This window comes from Oncorhynchus gorbuscha, unplaced genomic scaffold (assembly GCF_021184085.1).
Source record: "Oncorhynchus gorbuscha isolate QuinsamMale2020 ecotype Even-year unplaced genomic scaffold, OgorEven_v1.0 Un_scaffold_1546, whole genome shotgun sequence".
Taxonomy (NCBI): Eukaryota; Metazoa; Chordata; class Actinopteri; order Salmoniformes; family Salmonidae; genus Oncorhynchus; species Oncorhynchus gorbuscha.
In genome coordinates, this window is record NW_025746292.1 from 5066 (window position 1) to 15957 (window position 10892).

General features: G+C 41.0%; 1 pseudogene; it reads left to right on the plus strand.

Annotated features, from left to right (window-relative positions):
- Window positions 1-1150: 1150 nt before the first annotated feature.
- LOC124023216 lies at window positions 1151-9816 on the plus strand (annotated as a pseudogene).
- The last annotated feature ends 1076 nt before the right edge of the window (window positions 9817-10892 follow it).

A 10892-nucleotide genomic window follows, 5' to 3' on the forward strand; every position in this document is an offset into this window, starting at 1 on the left:
CCAGGGCTTGGCGTTCCAGCTGGGAACAGAGGAGAACATCATCATTAATTTGAGTGTGACCCCCGGGCTATTCACATGTCTGAACCCAGGCTTCTCTAAGCAAGTCAGCACACCGTGGAACCCGTCTCTGCCCGCTGCCCTACCCAGCTGAGACCCAGACCCACCCCGGCCCCAGAGCAGACCCAGACCCACCCCGGCCCCAGAGCAGACCCAGACCCACCCTGGCCCCAGAGCAGACCCAGACCCCCCCAGCCCCAGAGCAGACCCAGACCCACCCCGGCCCCAGAGCAGACCCAGACCCACCCCGGCCCCAGAGCAGACCCAGACCCACATCACACCCCAGCCCCCTGACACTCCACACATTAAAGTTATTGGAGAAATGACTTCCAGCTTTAGGCTGGAAAATTAACGGAGAGCAAACTCTGACTCTGTCATTTTGCCAAGAGGAGAATAACACGAGGGAAATTCTGAAAATGTGATACAACATAATGTTTTTCTTCAGAGATTTAAACGTTTTATGAAGATGAAGTTAAACTTAATTGCAGTGGCATTTATCGAAATCAATGTTAATTGGTGTAACCCAAATAATGACCAAATCTCAAGGGAACCAAGTGAAGATGGGGCCATGATGAGAGCGAATAACACTTTAATGTTCAGTAAATTTGTATTATTGGCAAAGCTGGTAAAATACTACAAATCTCCCGCGTTTGTTTTGTGAACTATCCACATTGAAATGTGTATATGTTCATTAATGGCCTCTATAATGACTAACGGGAGTAATTATAATTACAATCAAACACCTTCCTCCTGCTTCACATGTTTAACTGCACCGATGAGATCTACATCGAGATAAGGAATGGTATATTCAAATCATGGGTTCATTGATTCATTGAATTTCAATCCGGTTAAAAGTCTCAAAGTCTTTGTCCCGCTCCCTATTACTTGTCCGATGTTTATCCCCAGAAATGCATATTGAAGGTACAGTCGGGACACTGAGTGGGTTTCTTCTGACGTCAGAGGTACTGGTGTTTAAAACAACCTGCATCAGGGCTGAGGTGTTTTTATACTAGTGGTTTTTATAAAGCAAAATATGTATTTCTTACATCAAAGTCATCAGTCTGGACAAATATATTTCATTGTCTAAATTCATTTGCACATTATACGAGTTAAAAAGACACGTGGAAAAGAGAGGGCGCATTTTGGAGAGGCGTTTTGGGGGCATTTTAGCAAATTAAACATGGTAGTGTGGCTCGCCCTATAAGCCTCCAGCCTACTGCCTGTGCTTACCAATCAATTGGTACATTGAAACAGTGCAAGGCTACGTTACTATAGCGAGGAGACCTGCAGGCTCGCTTTATCTCCGAATATTGGGACCTCTCTACAATGTCATATCCACAATTCGGATATCCCTACTCGTCTGTACCACAAGTAAGTTACCTTCTCGCTTATCAACTGAATATTCGGTCACATTTCATCACTATTGATTCTTATATTGATTAAATGTTGATCATGTGATTCACTTTCAACAAGAAAGGAGACAGCATTGTATATTAATGCACTGTATCGGAATTGTATTATGTTACCGTAAATGGCTCATGATACCTGCTCTTTGAACGGTAAAGGTAAGGAGGGTAACCAGAACCGGGCGCAGTCCGACCTATCGTCAACTGATTTCTACTAGTTAATAGCCTCGGAACGTGTGTTTTTCATCTGATATCCCACATGCCGACCTGTTTTGTGGACATGCGGTGCTGTTGTGTCGGGGGCTGGATAGATAACCCAACTGGGGTCTTTTTGGCAATCATCCAGAACATGTCTTTTTGGCAATCATCCAGAACATGTCTTTTGGGAAAACGCATTTGGGGATTCTGGAAACATTTGACACATTTTAATTATAAGGGTTGTTTTGCAATTAGCCTAAGCATCAATACCACTAATTCTCTGTATTCTATTTTGTTTATTTGCCCACTGTACGTTGTAAATAAGTTGTTCTGTTCTTGCATTTCAGTTCCTCATGACAACCAACTCGTTGACAACTTGCTGCGAGTCTAGCGGCAGTAGCATCGCTGACTCCAGGGTGACAGCCTCCGCCCAGACGCCGGTCTACTGCCCAGTGTACGAGAGCCGGTTGTTGGCCACCGCCAGACACGAGCTGAGCTCCGCAGCTGCTCTGGGGGTGTATGGGAACCCATACACCGGGAGTCAAGGCTATGGAAATTACGTTACTTATGGAACCGACGCGTCTGCTTTCTACTCGCTGGTATGGTTACTATAATATAGTATGATATCATAATAATTCTACTCATCTCTCCATGGCAGTGACGCTGTATCTATAGCATGTAGCCTACAGTCACAGAGCTGTATCTATATAGCCTATTTCACAGAGCTGTATCTATATAGCTTATAGTCACAGAGCTGTATCTATATAGCCTTTACCCTAGTCACAGAGCTGTATCTATATAGCCTATAGCCTAGTCACAGCTGTATCTATATAGACTACAGTCACAGAGCTGTATCTATATAGCCTATAGTCTAGTCACAGAGCTGTATCTATATAGCCTATAGTCACAGAGCTGTATCTATATAGACTATAGTCACAGAGATGTATCTATATAGCCTATAGTCTAGTCACAGAGCTGTATCTTTATAGCCTATAGTCACAGAGCTGTATCTATATAGCCTATAGTCACAGAGCTGTATCTATATAGCTTCTAGTCACAGAGCTGTATCTATATAGCCGACAGTCACAGAGCTGTATCTATATAGCCTATAGCCTAGTCATAGAGCTGTATCTATATAGCCTATAGTCACAGAGCTGTATCTATATAGCCTATAGTCACAGAGCTGTATCTATATAGCCGACAGTCACAGAGCTGTATCTATATAGCCGACAGTCACAGAGCTGTATCTATATAGCCGACAGTCACAGAGCTGTATCTATATAGCCTATAGCCTAGTCATAGAGCTGTATCTATATAGCCTATAGTCACAGAGCTGTATCTATATAGCCTATAGTCACAGAGATGTATCTATATAGCCTATAGTCACAGAGATGTATCTATATAGCCTATAGTCTAGTCACAGAGCTGTATCTTTATAGCCTATAGTCACAGAGCTGTATCTATATAGCCGACAGTCACAGAGCTGTATCTATATAGCCGACAGTCACAGAGCTGTATCTATATAGCCGACAGTCACAGAGCTGTATCTATATAGCCTATAGCCTAGTCATAGAGCTGTATCTATATAGCCTATAGTCACAGAGCTGTATCTATATAGCCTATAGTCACAGAGCTGTATCTATATAGCCGACAGTCACAGAGCTGTATCTATATAGCTGACAGTCACAGAGCTGTATCTATATAGCTTCTAGTCACAGAGCTGTATCTATATAGCCGACAGTCACAGAGCTGTATCTATATAGCCTATAGCCTAGTCATAGAGCTGTATCTATATAGCCTATAGTCACAGAGCTGTATCTATATAGCCTATAGTCACAGAGCTGTATCTATATAGCCGACAGTCACAGAGCTGTATCTATATAGCCGACAGTCACAGAGCTGTATCTATATAGCCGACAGTCACAGAGCTGTATCTATATAGCCTATAGCCTAGTCATAGAGCTGTATCTATATAGCCTATAGTCACAGAGCTGTATCTATATAGCCTATAGTCACAGAGATGTATCTATATAGCCTATAGTCACAGAGATGTATCTATATAGCCTATAGTCTAGTCACAGAGCTGTATCTTTATAGCCTATAGTCACAGAGCTGTATCTATATAGCCGACAGTCACAGAGCTGTATCTATATAGCCGACAGTCACAGAGCTGTATCTATATAGCCGACAGTCACAGAGCTGTATCTATATAGCCTATAGCCTAGTCATAGAGCTGTATCTATATAGCCTATAGTCACAGAGCTGTATCTATATAGCCTATAGTCACAGAGCTGTATCTATATAGCCGACAGTCACAGAGCTGTATCTATATAGCCGACAGTCACAGAGCTGTATCTATATAGCCTATAGCCTAGTCACAGAGATGTATCTGTATAGACTACAGTCTAAAGTCACAGGACGCCGCTTTACACACAAGGTCTGACTGTTCTTGATGCACAAAACCTGTCTTCACAGTGAAACAACTGCAGGCTATGACTGAATAGTCAAGTGCAACTTCTGATGAAAAAGTTGAGTTTGGCAAGTGATAGTGTCAGGTGAAAATATGTACTGTAACCTGCAATATGCCACCTATGTTAAGAATGGATTTCTTTAATTCTTTAACTACAACTTATACTACAGTGTGCTCCATTATGTCTCTGTCATTGTTTCAGATATAACTTGACTTTGCTATTGAACAACATGTTTAGTTACTGTTATTGTGTGTGTGTGTGTGTGTGTGTGTGTGTGTGTGTGTGTGTGTGTGTGTGTGTGTGTGTGTGTGTGTGTGTGTGTGTGTGTGTGTGTGTGTGTGTGTGTGTGTGTGTGTGTGTGTGTGTGTGTGTGTGTGTGTGTGTGTGTGTGTATTGAAATGGGAACACTAGACTTTATGTGTGAAATTATTAAAACACAGAAATAATTAAGTCCATTAATGTCAATAGTGTCACATTTTCCTGACTGACAGTCTGTCTTGTTGCAGGGGACATACGATACCAAAGATGCAACAGCACCCGCATGCAGGGATAACCCAGGCTACAGCGTACTACCCCATTGACCCCACTCTGGGACATTATCAGTACGACAGGTAGGGTTACTATAATAATAATAATAATAATGTACTACCCCATTGACCCCAATCTGGGACATTATCAATACGACAGGTAGGGTTACTATAATAATAATAATGTACTATCTGTGTGATCTTGCTCAGTACCAGTATGACAGGTATGGTTACTATAATAATAATAATGTACTACCCCATTGACCCCACTCTGGGACATTATCAATACGACAGGTAGGGTTACTATAATAATAATAATAATAATGTACTACCCCTATTGACCCCAATCTGGGACATTATCAGTATGACAGGTAGGGTTACTATAATAATAATAATAATAATAATGTACTACCCCATTGACCCCACTCTGGGACATTATCAATACGACAGGTAGGGTTACTATAATAATAATAATAATAATAATGTACTACCCCATTGACCCCACTCTGGGACATTATCAGTACGACAGGTAGGGTTACTATAATAATAATAATAATAATGTACTACCCCATTGACCCCACTCTGGGACATTATCAATACGACAGGTAGGGTTACTATAATAATAATAATAATAATGTACTACCCCATTGACCCCAATCTGGGACATTATCAGTACGACAGGTAGGGTTACTATAATAATAATAATAATAATGTACTACCCCATTGACCCCACTCTGGGACATTATCAGTACGACAGGTAGGGTTACTATAATAATAATAATAATAATAATGTACTACCCCATTGACCCCACTCTGGGACATTATCAGTACGACAGGTAGGGTTACTATAATAATAATAATAATAATAATGTACTACCCCATTGACCCCACTCTGGGTTACATTATCACCCCATTGTCTGGGACATTATCAGTACGACAGGTAGGGTTACTATAATAATAATAATAATAATGTACTACCCCATTGACCCCACTCTGGGACATTATCAGTACGACAGGTAGGGTTACTATAATAATAATAATAATAATGTACTACCCCATTGACCCCAATCTGGGACATTATCAATACGACATGTAGGGTTACTATAATAATAATAATAATAATGTACTATCTGTGTGATCCTGCTCAGTACCAGTATGACAGGTAGGGTTACTATAATAATAATAATGTACTATCTGTGTGATCCTGCTCAGTACCAGTATGACAGGTATGGTTACTATAATAATAATAGTAATAATAAGAATTGTGTACTACCTATATGACCTTACTCTTGCACAGTACTAATATGACAGGTAGGGTTACTATAATAATAATAATAGTAATAATAAGAATTGTGTACTACCTATATGACCTTACTCTTGCACAGTACTAATATGACAGCTATGGTTAGCGTAATAATATGAATAATAATCATAATAATGATAAGATTCACCATAATAATCATAATAATGATAAGATTCACCATAATAATCATAATAATGATAAGATTCACCATAATAATCATAATAATGATAAGATTCACCATAATAATCATAATAATGATAAGATTCACCATAATAATCATAATAATGATAAGATTCACCATAATAATCATAATAATGATAATAATAATAATCATAATAATGATAAGATTCACCATAATAATCATAATAATGATAAGATTCACCATAATAATCATAATAATAACAATATTGATAACAGCAATAATAATAATAATAACAATGATAATAATAATTATCATCACATTATTATTATTATTAATGATAAACAAACAATAATGATGATTGTAATAATATTCCTAATAATAATCATGTTAATATAATGTACTATCTGTGTGATCCTGCTCAGTACCAATATGAGTTAGCAACATTACACACATAATTATGTTCTGTCAAATGGTAGGCCATTTGCCAATCCTTCATATGTGTGTTCACTGACATAAGTCACCTTACCTCTTAGTTAACAACTATTAGAAAACCCCCTGTCTGTTAGAGTACTGGCTTCCAAATGGTCTGGGAATATCATGCCTGATCAAATTCATAGGATCAGTTGATTAGTTGCCAAACTTGAAACTGTTCTTATTGAAGTGTATAATAGGCTTACATGAACTCCACTAGAGAGGTCGGACATAGTTATATCCCTGGGCTTAGCCTCCAGGAGGACCCAAAGTGCTGAGTATTACACTAATGCTTTAGGCCCTTTCACCTGGGGCTGCATCATTACACTCAATCAGACAATTCTCCAGTCTGTTTGCCCCAGTCTTCTGGATGGAGAGACAGCTAGCTTAGCGGTGCCCTGTGTTTATTCGCCTAGCAGTCAGTCTTCTGGATGGAGAGACAGCTAGCTTAGCGGTGCTCTGTGTTTACTCACCTAACTGTCAGTCTTCAGGATGGAGAGACAGCTAGCCTATGGGTGCCCTGTGTTAACTCACCTAACAGTCAGTCTTCTGGATGGAGAGACAGCTAGCTTAGCGGTGCTCTGTGTTTACTCACCTAACTGTCCGTCGTCTGGATGGAGAGACAGCTAGCCTATGGGTGCCCTGTGTTAACTCACCTAACAGTCAGTCTTCTGGATGGAGAGACAGCTAGCTTAGCGGTGCCCTGTGTTTATTCACCTAACTGTCCGTCGTCTGGATGGAGAGACAGCTAGCCTATGGGTGCCCTGTGTTAACTCACCTAACTGTCCGTCGTCTGGATGGAGAGACAGCTAGCCTATGGGTGCCCTGTGTTTACTCACCTAACATGGCTTGAGCACAGTCATATAGGGACATTATTATTTTGTAAAAGCTCCCCGGGGGTATGTTGGGCTGCAGTGTACTGCTAGATGAATCAACACTATGCATTTCTAATGGACAGGACACAAGGAGTTCTTATCTTGCCTCTCTTCTGCTACAAGACCCTATATATAGATATATAGGCCTACTGTTACATAGAAACATTGTTGTAACTCATCTTCACTACTAGATATGGCTGTATGGATGGAGGGACCAGGAGGAAGAACGCCACCCGGGAGACAACCAGCACACTGAAGGCCTGGCTACAGGAGCACAGGAAGAACCCCTACCCCACTAAGGGAGAGAAGATCATGTTGGCCATCATTACTAAAATGACCCTGACGCAGGTGTCCACCTGGTTTGCAAACGCCAGGAGGAGGCTGAAGAAGGAGAACAAGATGACGTGGCCTCCGAGGAACAAGTGTTCTGATGAGAAGAGATATGATGAGGATGATGAGGCGTCTCAGGAGGAGAACATCAACAGTGAGAACAACGATGATGGTCAGTCCTGGTTCTTTATACAACAAATTAACAGTGTTCTAGTGATGATTCTTCATGTAACAAATTAACAGTGTTCTAGTCCTGGTTCTTTATACAACAAATTAACAGTGTTCTAGTGATGATTCTTAACAGTGTTCTCGTTCCTGGTTCTTCAAACAAATTAACAGTGTTCTAGTCCTGGTTCTTCATTTAACAAATTAACTCGTCCTGGTTCTTCATTTAACAAATTAACAGTGTTCTAGTGATGATTATTTATGTAAAACACTAACAGGTGAATAGTCCTGGTTCTTAATTTTATTTTTAACTAGTCAAGTCAGTAAAGAACAAATTCTTATTTATAATGATGGCCTAGGAACAGTGGGTTAACTGCCTTATTCAGGGGCGGAACGACAGATGTTTACATTGTCAGCTCGGGGATTCGATCCAGCAATCTTTCGGTTACTTCTCCACTAGACTACCTGCTGCCCTTTATGCAACACATTAACAGTGGAATAGACCTTTACCAGAGGAAGTATGACCCTAAATGTATCATGGAAATGGCTTAATGGCCTAATGGAAATGAAAACACTTTGGGCTGCTTTAGGATGTTTTTTTAGATACATTAAAAAGTGAACTGAAAAGCTTGTATGCACAAGATACACATACATCTAGTTACCACAATGTTACCATGTTAAGACCCATTTATTCTGCTGTAATGCAAAGTGCTATGAAACTGCATGGACATCTACCTCATCTTCTTTGAATAGTCATATCTGCCAGGCCTAAGCTCGTTTCAATGATATGATGCTGAATGCTTCAATGATATTTGACAGTGATACTTTGTATTACAGTTTGATTCCCCTCTTATCGCTGATGACTCATATCCGTTAATTTCCAGAGAAAGATAAGGATCTCGCGCTGAGTGACCTGGATGACTTCGACATGATCGAATCAGAGAGCTCGGAGTGCGAGCTCAAACACCAGTACCTCATGAACACTCACATGACGACAACTGACTGTTCGAACGACCATCTGAAGGACACATCTTTAAAGATCAGCATACCTGTGTCCCTGGGCGGGGAGCAGCAGCACAGTAAAACCTCACCAGAGGGCTGCGGCAGCCGGCAGGGGAAAGCTTGCTACCAACAACAGATACTGGACGGTAAACCACGGATTTGGTCGTTGGCCCAGACGGCCACGTCTCTGAACCAGGCGGATTACCCGTCCTGTATGTTGAGGTGTCAGCCTCAGCCGGGCCTGCCCGCCTCTCCGGCCGCCTCCTCCCCTATCACCGTTCTAGACAGACGGCAGGACTCTCCCGTTACAACTCTCAGAAACTGGGTGGATGGGGTTTTCCACGACCCGTTGTTCAGACACAGTACTTTGAACCAGGCCCTGACCAACACCACGGTCTCGTGGACCACGACCACCAAGGGTTCGATACTAGAGACCGGTGCTCTGGAACGTTCTGTTGGGAGCGTCAAAGGACTTCCGTCTCTACAGCACCAAGACTCCACGAAGGACAATATGAATTTCCATAAAACTGTTAACAAACACTTCTGCTCTTAACACACCAAACCTGCTTTAGTTTATTATTCTGTGGGGGTTACTTTTTTGTTGTTGCAAGGATATATTTATGTAATCATATTGGCATTTCACTGGTGAAACTTCCAAACAGGATTCGTTTGAGCGTATTGCTATTTCGTTAAAAAGCACGTAGGCCCGCCTACAAATCTACTGTATCTAAATGTATAACTGACAGTTAACATTATAAATATGTTTTTTTACACTATTCTTTTTCTTATAGCATGCAGATGTTAATAATTTCTATTAAACATTCTTTAAAAAACAGCCGTCATTAATCGATGGTTTGTGAGTATCACTGATGAAAGAAAAAAGTCACAAATGACCAGTTCTAAAATTGAAGGAGTGTGTTTCAAGTTTGTTCACAAATAAAACGTCGATTTCTGATGAGATCGTGTTCAGATTGCGTCAATGCTGGTCGCTGTCCAATGTGCTGAAATTATAGCCTATAACGTTTTAAGAATTTGCGATAAAAAATATATCTTTGCGTCTTCATCGCCTTGTCTTTAGCTTATCCTATCTTTTTATTTGCTTTTGTCGCCGTTAAGAGATCCTCCGAAGTAGAGAAATACAATGTTTACCATATCGTTCTGGCAAGTGTTGCTTTATAGGTCTATTCACAAGGACCTATTTCTTCAAACACGCATAACTCAAGCCAATAATGACTGACAGTAGATAAAACGTTATGTTTTTTAAAGCTGTTAAATCTATAATCATAAATGTAGTTTTTGAGTCAGTCAACGTCTCCTCTCTCACAGTGACAGGGGATGAGAGAGAGAGAGAGAGAGAGAGAGAGAGAGAGAGAGAGAGAGAGAGAGAGAGAGAGAGAGAGAGAGAGAGAGAGAGAGAGAGAGAGAGCCTTCCACAATAATACCAGCTGGCGGGAGATGCGTCTTATTACGCCGCCATAAATAGCCTATAATTGGGATATATTCCTTCATAGCTCTGTCAGACTATCGATCTCCACTCCTCCTGATAATACGATGGAGACATCTAAACCTGATCTTTGATCTCTGATCCAGCTGAAAGAGGGCTCACTTATTCCATGTGGCCGCTAATATTGGCAACAGCCGAGATCATCTGGAGTCAAGTTTTCATCCAGACACTAACCCCTCAATTCTGAGTGCTCTCCAGCCGCCTGCTGAAGGGCTTTACCAGAAGACACGTCTTGGAGTGAAAAGGGCAACGGAACCTGAATTAGTTGTTCCAGATAAAAGGGCAAAAATAAAGAGTGGAGGGTACTTGACAGTAATGGCCTGTGTGAGCTCCTGGGGGACAGCGGGCCTGAGAGGGAAAGAGAGCTCCTCAGAGAGAAAGCTGCTCTGAGAGAGATGAGGCGTTTTAATGTGAAGCCAAACGATTGAGATCTTCCCTGGA